We start from the raw sequence: 14225 nt of genomic DNA on the forward strand, positions 1-14225 counted from the left end.
TCTATAAAACTAAACATCCAAATTGTAATTAAAAAAATTTTTTTTTGTAATAAAAAATTTGACCAAATTATTCACTTCATGGTTTGCATTCTCAACTTTTTCGAAATCTATATGGGTATTCCTTTTTATTTTTTAATTTTCCTAGCATTAGTTCAGTAAATAGTAACCACCCACCACTTTCGAAGTAAAAATGACTATGATTAAAAAAATAATAAAAAATTTCAAATACATGGAAAAAATACTCGTGTAGTTTTTCTAGACACTTTTTTTTCATTCATTAAAAACGAACACTCGAGTTGTAATTTTTTGGTTTACATACGGCCACACGCACACACACACACACACACACACACACACACACACACACACACACACACACACACACACACACATGATGACACCATCGCGAGAAAAGTCAGGGAAGCTTTCTAGGACCTCAAAACGTTGACATCTGAGGAAAACTCGATTTTCGAAGAAAGGGGTGAAACCAATAACTTCCCAACTTTTGAAAATTTTTAATTTTCTTAGCGGGAAGTTAAAAACTTTTTTCAGTATTATAATTGATTTATCTTTTTTTCTCAACCGAAGCTATACCTGAATTAATTATCAGATTAAATTAATATTCCATGTATTGGGAAATCAGCCGGGGGCGTGGCTTCTCCTTGCGGCAGAAGCAGTTACTACTTTAAGACGCTTTTTTAAATCAGGTGCTGTGTTTTTATATTGAATCATGTATTTACAAGTTTTATTAGAATCGAGTTTTTAATAGAAATTAAATAAATAATGACAATCTCAATTAAAGAAATTTGTGAATTTGCATGATACTGGAATCAGCAGATAACGTGTCAAATTTTTATTTTATTAAAGAATTAAATTAGGACAAAAAATATATTTTAGAAATGTTTCACTTTCAGTTCTTTAAAACTTCAATATGTTAATTTTTTTTTATTTTTTGTTTTTCCTCTTGTAAGAATCTGTTTGTTAAAAAAACCTAAAAATTGACAGATGTCACTTTCAGCATCATGAATTTGCAAGTACTAAGCCCAGTCATAAAAATTCTTAATTACTTAAAAATTATTCATGTAATTTATTTTTATTACTGTAGTTATAACATTGCAACTATAATTACGATTCTTAATTTTACACAAATATTTATTAAGTTATTTAAGCAATGTAAGCCTATCGTATTACATTGTATTTTAAAAATTCACAGCTTATAATTACTGTTTTTTTGTGATTACAACAATATTTATGTTAATTGGTATAAAGTCATTTTTGATGAAATGTAATGAACACTCTCTTGGGCTGTGTAACTTCATTTCAGATTTTTAATGCACTTTCCAAGCTAATCGACGGTTTATAACTTCATCTTCACAAAATTTATTTTTATCACCACAGAACTAGAATTTGCCGGAGGAAAAGTATAAAATCAATCTGTATTGTTCTTACTAGACTTGCTAATGACATTAAAATTAGTCGACATTCAACAATTTTAGATTTTTTTTATCAATTAAATTAGAATAAAAAAAATATTTTTACAAAATTGCACGTATAGTTTATAACACTTTCTACATGTGAAATTTTTTCAATTAATTTTTTTAATGAAAGAAATTCTAAAAACTTTTAGATATCGGCTAACTTTATTGTCATGACTTGCTATTACACCCATGTACGCAACAGAAAGTTTTATTTTTATTTTCTCGTAGAGGAAACTCAATGATTAAAAATTTTTGGTCAAGTGTTAAAGTTGATGTTATTTTCAATAGTAACTAAGCTTGTAGACAATAATTAATTACTTAACATTTAAAAAAAAAATTTCAACAATTTTTAATTACAGCTTCGGCATATTATATGACATTAGCTGTTTATACTCGACCTGCATAGAGTAGTTCACATTTGATTCGCCACGTGGCGCATTCAAGTGGATGATTTCCCAATAGCTTTGCAACCATGCGGTAAAATAAAGTTTCAGATAATGGACTAAACTAAATCATTTCAAATTAAATTCCTTAATAATATAAAATTTTTATTTTAGATAATATAAAATTATTTTAAAAAAATGTGATTTTTAACTATCTGAAAGTTTTTGAATGGAATATATATTAAATTAGCACACATACCAATATTAATTTAACTATGCTTTCGGTGGGGCAATTTAACAATAAAAATTTTAACACGCACACTGCCTGAACAAACATCGGCTCTTTTACAGCTTAGTTGTGAGACTTTAAAAAATGTAAGTTATAGTTAATGATGTACAACAATAATGTTAGACAATTTGTTCTTATAATTTTTAAAATTAAAACGAAAATTACAGTGATTTAGGGATATCATTTCTCAGTAACTTCTTTATATTTAAAATTATTTCTAAGAATAACTTTTTATTGAGTTACAACACATACTCTCAAGAGAGCAGCACATTTCAGGCTTAATCTGAAAATTCAAAAAATAATTTACAAATTTCTGTTCTCAACTTACCTTACGAAATTCTCTTTACCATAAAAAAACTGTAATTTCTACAGTTGATATCAGTTCTGTAATATGTTACAAAGTATACTCGAGCTATACTCGTGGTGCTGCGAACTCATGACGGAAAGAAATATGTGTGTACTAAAAATGCACCGTAATGAAATATGTTGGCAACATTTCATAGTTGGCTTGAAATAGTCGTGCATCAATATGTCCCTAGATGAAATTCATACAAATGTAAAGTCTGAGTCGTTCATAAACAGAGTAACTTGAAATATATACGCTCCAATTGAAACAAGAAATATAATATTTATAAAATAATATTGACTGGTAATTTATAATGACAGATATAAAATGATAGAGCAATAATCCAGATAAGGAGTAATTATTATGTGGCAGAATAATATGTCAATTCAAATAGTTTTTGGTATTAAGTTGCTAAAATATAAACTTTGTTGGTAGTATTGTTGTATAGATTCAGCAGTCGTGTGTATTAAAATTGAACTGTATACAAATTTAACTAACTTAAAATCTGCCTGCCTCAAAATATCATCTGTACTAAGTATGACTGTATTGAATAGTATTTGCTTCAAAATTGTAGAGGGAACAATCTGTCCCTGATACGTTTTTAGACTGAAAGAAATTAGGTTTTCGGATAAATCGATGTTACCCAATTTCTCAGCTCAACGCCACCTTTATTCCAAGTTTTAGTCTTAAAAAAAAAAAAAAAAACAAAAAAACTACTTTACTCGATACTCGCATTGCTCGAACACAACTATACTCTGTGTCAAGTTTACTCAATACCAACTTTACTCAGTGCCATGTCGTCTGAGTAATATAATAGAGGAGATACTTGGCAAAAAAAAACAACTTTACTCAAAATTTCTTTACGCAAGGCCATCTTTATTCAAAATCGGAATTTTCAGCATAAAATAAAAATGACAACTCTACCCTGATAGCCAGCGCTTTCTCAGTAAGTGTTGACTCCCAGCAGTTACGGTTAAGTTATACATCAAGTTGGCGGTAATTCTTCACTCAACAACAGTTGTAAGCAAATTGACAGAAATCTACGGCCGCAACTTGAATACAAGTTAACAATCAAACTTGTAGTTAAATTTCCTTTCAACTTTACTACAATTTGAAGGAAATACTTGTACAGCAAGTTTTGACGTCTATTTGCAGAGTAAGTTATAGGTAACTAATAGGTAATCGCTCGCTTTGCCAACTCTTTCCGTCAAATTTGCTTCAAATTGCGGACGTAGATTGACAGTAAGTTATAGGTAAGGTGGCTATCAGGGTACTCTATTCTTTCATTACTCAATAACAGCTTTATTCCAATCCAACTTTACTCAAAACTCACTGTACTCAGTGCAATCTTTATTCAATGGTATAGCGAGAGATACAGCGAGTGCTGGTAAGGAAGATATCTCCAAGAGCTCTCCATTTCCGTGGAGCACTGTATGAATGTTCCTAAACTATCTAAAGATACAGTAAGATAAGTATTTATAATTTAAAATTATGTGCATATTTTAATAATTATATACTTATCTCAAAACAAGTTTTCATTTCAAGTTGTTTCCAAATATTTTTATATGAATTAATTTCAATATATAAGTGTCATCATTATTTAATTTCAGGTTCTGATTATTAAATAATTTTCTACATAGTTACCTAAAATTATCGATGTTTTAAGAATAATTAACTGAAAAGACTAGTAAAATTGCGAAAATAATTATTCTTTATTGTAATGTAATTAAAATAATATGTAATTAAATATGGAATTTGAAACTACTGTCGAGTACAGATGTAAAAATTAGAATTTTTAATAAAAATATTAATTTTTACTCATAGCTAGATGTGATTTTATGATTTGTATGATTCTTGTAAAATTTTATAATTTTTTATTTATAATATATTACTAGGTTCAAGTTATCTGCACACATTTTATAACTTTAGTTTTATTGTTTTTATTTTTGTATACAACTATTTCTATTATTGTTATTATTTTTTATTACTAATCTTTACAATGGTACCTGTTTTCCTATCTAATTTATATTCTTTTCCGCAGCTTTTTTTTTGAACGTCTTAAATGTTCAAGAAGATCACGATTTTGCGGTTTGTTACAGTGTGGGCATATTACATCTTTATTAAAATGAGTTATTACATGTCTCTTTAATGCAGATTCCGATTTAAATTTCTTTGGACATAATTTACATTCAAATACAAAATTGTGAAATTTTACTCGATGGCTCTCTAACTCTTTTTTAGTGTAATAATGAAATGCACAATCATTTTCCGGACAAGGTTGGATCTTACGCTTAGATTTTGTAATCTTATAAATTTCTCTGTGGTCGCAAGCTAATGCCATATTTTTTGATAATTCTTCTCCAGTATATATGTCTTTACAACCGCAACCTTTCTGTGTGTTCTTATTAATTATATTCCATTGTGGCCCAGCAAAATTGCTTGATTCACCAATATTAAAACCTAAATTCAATATCTGATGAAATACACACTCTCTTACTACAATAATGTCACCAGCCTTCTGTATTTTGATTTCATATTGTATTTTATTTTTTTCAAGAAAATCAGGGGTTATGTAAATGTTATTGTGCTCCCATGGAGCAGTACATCGTACATTAATATTTTCTTCGTAGGATTTTACAAGAACCTCTAAATTCATTAGTATTAGTATGGTTAACGATTAACCATACCTTTCGTGCACCCGCATACAAATAGAAAATAGAGGGAAGATTCGAAACTTCTAAGTGCATACATGATACACTGCCTGGAAATCCAATATACTGCATTGATATGTTTATCCCATTTGATTTATCTAATATAGTATTTTCAACAGTGTGTATTAGTGAATTAGCATTTTTACATATTTTATCGATGAATGAGTCTTCATCTAAATGGTTATTGTTTAACGTTACATTATCTGATGATTTTGATTGATTATTATCTGACTATTATAAAATCTCTGATATAAATGAAAAAATTAGATTGTTTCATTTTTTTATTAATTTCATTAGGAAGATTGATGTTAAAATTTTTAAAGATTATTTCAGGATTATTTAAGATATCAATAAATAATTTTTCATTATGTTCAGAATTTAGTATATCCGCTTTCTTAAAATTTATGAAATCATTGTATTTGAAAATATACATCAAGCCATCCGCGATTTTGTTATAAAATGATTGATCAATGAGGAAAGATTCATTATCTTTGAAATTCAATTTACGTACGATAATCTTAAATATAGAGACTGAATATTTTAACAATAATTCGACAAGCTCTATATTAGAGGTATCAGGCATAATATCACTATTAAATTTTAAATCGTGTAAATCAATATTGTCATTATTAACAATTAGTTTTTCAATCTCGTGTTCTTCGATACTATCTAAATACTTAATATTTTTGTCTTTACTAGCTTTTAAAATTGTTACATTTGGATGTATTTTAGAATCAAGAAAGTGATCTAACGTTTTTTTTAATTTATTGATGCACAATATGTATTCTTCTTTAGTTAGATCTAATTTAGAAATTAAAGTCGCTGTATTACTAGTATACGAACCTCCCATATTTCGTTCGATAAGTTTAACTGCTTTAGAAAAAGTTTGCTTCTCACTTTTCGGTTTCTTATGGTTTGCAATATAATTTGCATATTCATCATGTTGTTTTATAACATTTATATTCTTATTGTTATATAACATCTGTAATAATAAATCAATTTATTAATAATAAATATATTAAATAAATTATTAATAAAAAATATATAGGTATATTAATTATACAATAATAATTGAAAATAAAAAAAGTTTGGAAAATCCAAAAGTGCACGACTCATAATGCTCGTTTCATTATGAAATAATAATAAGAAAAAATATATAAAATTTTCTTTCGTTAAAATTTTTTTATTTTATTTTAATAGAATTTTTTTTTCTTTTATTAAAAAATAAAAGAAAAAAATTTTCTTTCGTTAAATTTTTTTTTTAATTTTATTTTAATAGTATTTTATTTTCTTTTTAATTAAATTTCATATGAATCTGTTGACTTTGCCTCAAAAATGGGTTCATACATTTATTTTGTTGTTGAAATAAAATATTATGAGTTTATTACTATTATTGCATTATGCATATATGACATTTTTTAAATATTTGAATTAACATAATAATTTATTTCAGTAGAAGAAAAAATCGTATTGTTAGAGCGAAAAGTTAAAATCATCAACAAATGTGTCGTTTGTGGTTGCCGCGGAATTAATTTGCTTGCAACAACGTCTCACCGCTCCTCTTCAACTTATTACTGATTGGCACATTACTGAAGTAAAATATTAATAAACTCAAACTTACCAAAAAATTAAATTTTTTTATGGTTAGAATAGCAAATTACGTATGCACTTCCTAATACCATTCAACAACTTATATTGAAAATTTTTTAAATATTTGAATTCACAATATACATACGCTAGAAATTTTGTAATTGAAAATTTAAATATTTTTTATTTTAATGTTTAATTTAAAAGATACACAACAAACATTTTGGCATATAACCGAAATAAATCACCGCTTCTTTAACTTACTCTTAAGTGGCATTACAGAAGCTAAATGAACAAATTCAAATTCACAAAATTAAATTTTTTTATTTTTAAAATAGAAAAGTACTCGCCAATTTCTACTATCATTCAATAATTGAAGTTAAAAAGTTTGAAATGGTTGGAATGACATTGCGCTTTCTTTATCTTCAACTATCGGTGAAGTTGACAAAATATAAAATTAGACCCAATATATTTGACAAAGATAACTTTAAGATAGATAAACTTATAAGTTCGTCTTTAACCTTGAATAACAAATGTATTTGTATATCTATTTTCACGAATATAGATATACAAATAGATGGAGTGAGCATGTACTGGTTCCTGAGCAGCTACTGAGGCTTTTACCTTATATTTATCTTAATGAAAACTTATTCTGTGCATAAATTTTTAAATATGTAAATTAAATTTATCATCTAAAATTCTACTTAAGTCTGATGTTACGCTTAGAGTAGTGTGTCATAGTCATCATCGTTATTATGATCAGAAGTCACATAGAAGCTGCCAAAATTATTGGATGTCTGCAGAGTTGAAAAAGCTGATAGTTCCCGCTTCGAGTTGTTCTTGTATAAAATAACTTTGATGACGTACGTAAATAACCGGTTAATACGTTTATCACACGAATCTGTTCTTTGCCTCAAAAATAGGCCCACCGTTTATTTTTTTGTTGAAAATTGTTCCGGAAAAAATTTCGAAGATAATTTGGAGACAATGTTAATTTTTTGATTTTTGATACTAAAAAAATCTAGGTGGCCGCGGAACAAAACATGCATTTTATAGTCATTCATAAGGTGTAAATTCTAGTTGAGCGTCGGAGCTGACGCACACACACTTTTTTTGCTGAAGAAATCTGGGTATAGCTGATTCAAGGACAACAGGGGTTCTCGATTCAAAGAAAGCGAGGGATGTTTTTAGTTCTGGATCACTTGCAGCAGAGGTTTTCGTCTAAAGGGCAACAGAAAATTCGTGGTTGAAGGACAGTGGTTTCTAGCGGTTCAAGGTTCAAGGTTTGCGATTTCTGGCGATTTCAAGGACAGCAGTTTCGCGATCCAGGAGGGCTGTTTCCAAATTACACCTTTGGCTAATAAGTTCGACATTGGTCGACTTTAACTGGGCTCCGCCTCCCCTCTGTTTGTTAGAGAGTGGCACTTTAAATGTTCGTATTGACTTGCTTTGTTTGCTGGTCTTCAGGACAACAATTGTATTTGCTTATTATACTTTTGTAAATAATTAATAATAAACGTAATGGAATTACGTAGGTAGATTTCATAAAAATAAAACTGTTGTATTGGTTCGTATGGTGGAATTTTACCGTAAATAATTAGATTTTTTAAGAGAAATTTTTCAGACCACGATTTCTATACAATCTGAAGAAATAGCTCGATCGTCGAGTTTAATCGAAATATAGCAAAATTTTTGAAAATGTGCGTCATGAAGACAAATGCAATAGTTAGATTTTTATGAAATCTATTAAAAATATTGTCACTTTTCAGTTAAAAAATTTAATAACCTGAAAAACGAAATGAAGTAAATTTGAAGGCAGTAATACTTTCTTTCCCGCCTTCTTATGAGCTTTCAATTCAATAACAACTCAGGTATAGTTGCAAATAGGAGTTTCCGTGTCTGACCAAAGCTGGCTCATCTATTTTCTACCTCTACTAGTCTCCACCTTCTACTGTACATTATAAATCGAGTGACAGTATTTTTCCGGCTTATTGTACTCCTACTAACTTTACAAACAACTTTACTTATGTATATATATAAGAAAATTTTAAAAATTGCACTCAACAAAAAATTAGGAATTTTAGAAATAAAAAATTGAGTACCTAATTTGTTGAATTTCAAGTCACAAAATCCGGATTACAAAAATATATCTCCGATAACAACCGGACAAATTATTCTCTTGAGAAGTTTTCAATTTTACTATACTTCTTTTTATTTTGGCTTCCACGTCATAACATTGAATGGCGATACGTAGATTCATTCACTCTTCATCTATGAATTCCTATAAAAATCATATAATAAAATTTTTATGAAATATATAGGAAGCCAATTTATTCGTCATCTAATTGATCAAATATATCATAAACCTGCTGAAAATATATTATGTAATTTTATATTAAGGCACACATAACTTTAATTCTAGTAAATAAACAAATTAATAAAGATATTTTAGTAATATTGGAGTACAAAAACCTGATTTTTTTAATTCAATTATTTATGAACAGGGACAGGTTTGGTAAAGCAAACATGACAATAGATAAATGATTAAATACTTTTTGTTTGTTTTATACTAACCTTTAACTTTTATGTTTTTATACTTTTAAGCGTAAAATTCCACAACAGCTGAATATGCGAGTATTCCAATTCATTCAGATTACCGCATTATTATTCCTTATTTTCCTTTTCTGTTGCTTCTTTATAACTTTTAATGAAATGGCAACTCTAAAACTGATGAATATAAGTCCCTGCTAAATGATGGCCTCAAACCTCTTATATACTCCTCTCGATTGAAGAATTAAAATGTTTTACTTTCCAATTCTTCAATAATGGGTTTGAGTGTTAACAGTCGTTTAATTAGAATTCCTAATGCTAGTTGTTTTATAGCCCTGATTAAAAATATTGATTGAAAAGTATTGGGAATCAGTCACCCTATGTGAACTGTATATCTATATATACATGAAAAAGAATTGAAATTATTCAAAAGTATTCTAATTTCATCATTTTCAATCCTTTTCAATCAATATTTTTAACCAGGGAGGTCAAAATCTTCAATGTAAAACCATTAATTATTAGGGTGGGTCAAAAAAATCGAATAATTTATTTTTGACTTTATACTCTGAAAAATAGGTTCGTAGACACCTAAAAAGAATTCTCTCCAAGTATAAGCTCTTAATTATAACGGGAAGGTCCTCCGCTTTGCGGGTTTCTATTTTTTTCGAATAATCAGATAAAAAAATTTATATCTCGCTTCCAACTGCTTGGAAAAATATTCCGTGGCATAGATTTTGTGAGAAATTGAATGCTTTACAAAAAAGGTCTCTTATGACTTTTTCAAAAACTCAACCGATTAAAAGATATTCATAGTTGAAGTTTGGCTATTTTAAGGAAAATATTCGTTTTTATTATGAATTTTATAAGTCGATGAAAAAAATTATTTCGGATTGCGGAACTCATGATTTTGTAGGAAATTTACTGCTCTACAAAAATGGTCTCTTATGATTTTTGATTAAGTGAAGCCGTTACGAGATATTCATCGTCAAACATTAACGAATATCAATATTTCCAGTTTTTGATCAATAATTCGATAAATTTTAATTTAAACTATGAGTTTCAGGAAAATTTACATAAATTTGAGTTTCGATCGATAAAGAAATGTTATAAACAATTTTTTTAATATTGTTTTCAGTCTTGAGCTTGTTTGATTGCATTAAAACAAGAAATTAGAGCATTTTTTCGACATATAGCCAATGATTAGTTTAATTTGAAGTGAATGACATATTTATTTGTCAAATTTAATATGAAAAGTATTGAATCAAGTGAGAAACAACCAGTATTTAACTTTTTTATAGATAAATTTTTTATTGAATTATCAATTGCAATATAATTGTCTATATTTTTAACATAACAGTACGCTATTACTATAAATAATTTCTTTTATTACAATTTGGGAATGTTTTTTGATGTTCTTTGACAACTTGCAATAAGTACTGGAATTGTTCTTCATTTTTGTCAAGCATTGATTATATTCACTGACTAATGCAACAGCTCGCTCTGCTGAATCATTGACAACTTTTAGTTGTTGAAAGTATTCTTTATTTTCGAGATAACTCTCATTAGTAGGCCATAATTCAACATCGACATCAAGAAAGTCATACGGTAGATCGAAGATTTTGAAAAGATTTAATGACTTTTTAGACACAAAGTCACTCAGAGTTCTCTGCGCCAATGAATTCAAATCTTTTTAGCAATTACAAATCTTTTAGCTTTAGAATCTGTACCTTCACGAGTATTAACAGCTTCAACAATACTTTTTTTACTTCTAATGGAACGCCATCGTCAAACAGTGATAAAATGGCAAGTTCATCGCTCAAATACCATAAGTGCGAAATCATTTTTTCACACGTAGCTGAAGAAATCAAAGGATTGATATGTTTGTACTCCAATAAATTTTTCATAAACTGCAAGTCATGATAAGCAGCAGTTGTTGCAGAAGTTGATGAAAACCAAGCTTTTAAATACAATGTGACTATAAAAATACAGAAATGACGAAGACCATGCAATTCTTTCTGAGAGAGTTTGAATTCATCTCTGAATAGATACATTTTCAAACTATAAATGGCCTTAGCCATCCATCTAGCATGATGAACAGCACCAGGACGTTTGAAAGAAATCTTTTCTTGAGGCATTTCTCCAAGGAAAATTAATGATAATTCCAATAATTCTTTATCTAACTTATTATAACATTTCTTTATCGATCGAAACTCAAATTTATGTAAATTTTCCTGAAACTCATAGTTTAAATTAAAATTTATCGAATTATTGATCAAAAACTGGAAATATTGATATTCGTTAATGTTTGACGATGAATATCTCGTAACGGCTTCACTTAATCAAAAATCATAAGAGACCATTTTTGTAGAGCAGTAAATTTCCTACAAAATCATGAGTTCCGCAATCCGAAATAATTTTTTTCATCGACTTATAAAATTCATAATAAAAACGAATATTTTCCTTAAAATAGCCAAACTTCAACTATGAATATCTTTTAATCGGTTGAGTTTTTGAAAAAGTCATAAGAGACCTTTTTTGTAAAGCATTCAATTTCTCACAAAATCTATGCCACGGAATATTTTTCCAAGCAGTTGGAAGCGAGATATAAATTTTTTTATCTGATTATTCGAAAAAAATAGAAACCCGCAAAGCGGAGGACCTTCCCGTTATAATTAAGAGCTTATACTTGGAGAAAATTCTTTTTAGGTGTCTACGAACCTATTTTTCAGAGTATAAAATCAAAAATAAATTATTCGATTTTTTTGACCCACCCTAATAAACAGGCATGACCAGGTCTGATCAGGACTAATTTCAGGCCTTATCATACATGAGCAGGCCTGATCATGTCCAATTTCAGGCCCGATCATACATGAACGGACATGGTCAGGTCTGATAATTTTTTCCTAGAAAGTCTCCATTTATCTCCGTGCTTTTTTGAAAATTTTACATATATGATCATAAATTGAACTAGAATACTCTCTAACTTGTACGGTTCCATCATCTTTTGGAACAACGGAATGAATTTTTTAGGTTCCAGTGATTGACTTGATAGCATTGTATCTTTAATCCAGCTTTATCTTTGCTTCCGTGTAATCCGATTCACATGAAAACTTCACAGTATTATTCGGTAGACTAATTAGTTCAGATACCCATTTATGTACCTAGCTTTCGCTTCCATAGTTGAATATTCATTTTATAGCAACAAAATACATTACACAAATTCACTAGACTGGACGTCCAGTAGTAAACATTACAAAAGAAGTTGTACGTACTCCAGTTAAATGATAAATGTAATTATTGGTAAAAGGAAAGGTTAACAGATAGACGAAATTATCAGTAGCGCCAATACGGGAGAAAATTATGAAATTATCCTTTCCCGAGTCAAAATTTGAGTTCCGTTTTAACCGTAAAAATGTCCAAACTCTTTGAAGTCTAATAACATGCCGCTAAAAATCAAGTCAGTCTTGACCGTACAAGACGGTATCAGAGAATAAGTACGGTTAAACCAGACGTACGCAGGTTTGTTTTGGCCGTAAAAATTTGCAATGATTATTACTATTTTTCTTGCTATCTTGTAGTTCTTACGCGCGAAAATTCAAATTAATAAAAAACAAATTTTTATAAAAAATTGACATTTAAAAATTATAAATAAATAATAGTAAAAATAATAATAATAATATTAACCTCAGGAAAATAATTTGTTTTTTCAAGAATTTGGATTTTGAAAAAAAAAATTATTCTATTCTAAATTCAGCTTAGTTCACATATTTTCACTGCACAAAGTTTTAAAATATATAAGAATCGTAGGTGATTGTTTAGTTTCACGTTTTTAAAAGTAAACTAGTTGTCACAATTTAAATGTGAACTTAAATTTTGCTCTGATCAAAAATCGGCAATAAAATTCATCAACTTAGCCTATAAATTATTGTAACTGAATAATATTAGATATATTGCAAACATATTTTGATTTATAAAGTGATTTAAGTAAACTAGCTAGCATATAATTAACAAAAATTTTAAGTTTTCCAAGATAAATTGGTAAGTATTCTTATGTCCACCCCAAAATTTTTCCTTAAATTCAAATCGCCCGCGCAGATGGAAGACTTCTCCATGCGCGAAAGCTACCATAAAACACATACTACGCGACTGCTGGTTGACTAGCGGGGACTTCTGCAAGTTCAGCACCGCGAAGTTTTAAAAAGGCGAGCATAAGCCAACGACTCGTCTTTGTTAGTTAATTCGACTTCCGCGTTTAACTTGACGGGCCCGTGCCTTGTAAAAGTCCCTTGTATTAATTTGCGTTGCACCTAAGACGAGTTCAGACACGGTTCAACCGGCAGGCCACGTATCACTTGTTAAAATAATCATAGAGAGTCGTATTCTCAAAGTTCTAATTTGCTCCGCACTTAGGCGAGAATCCGGCCATTAAGTTTATTTAAAATATTTCCAAAGCTAAATTTGCGCACTTAACCCTACGAGGGACTGGAGGACGTTAGCTCAAATAATTAAAATTCATTAATATAACTTACGTTAAAAATACTATTGTGAAGATGTAAGTTTTAGTGTTTATAAATAAATCTAAAAAACCAGAAGAAAAATCAGCTATTCTCATTCATAAAATAAGAAGCTCTTAAGATAAGCAGCCCCAATCCATCCTACTCCATCTGCTGCAAGAAACGACCGAAGGGCCCAATTAAAGGAAGAGGCGCTAAGAGCAGCCCATGGAATCACGGATCCAGCGATAAGAAATAATCTAACAAGTAGTAAGTACATCTATCTACATTAAAATTCGTCAGTCTCAAACGAAGGCGTGGTAAGTTCGTACGTCGAAAACGTCCCACATAAATAATTAAAACAACGGAATTAAAACCTCCGTTGCAT

The sequence above is a fragment of the Cotesia typhae genome, unplaced genomic scaffold, assembly GCF_013202065.1.
Source record: "Cotesia typhae breed Kobodo isofemale line unplaced genomic scaffold, CoteBio_Ctyphae scaffold_70, whole genome shotgun sequence".
Taxonomy (NCBI): domain Eukaryota; kingdom Metazoa; phylum Arthropoda; class Insecta; order Hymenoptera; family Braconidae; genus Cotesia; species Cotesia typhae.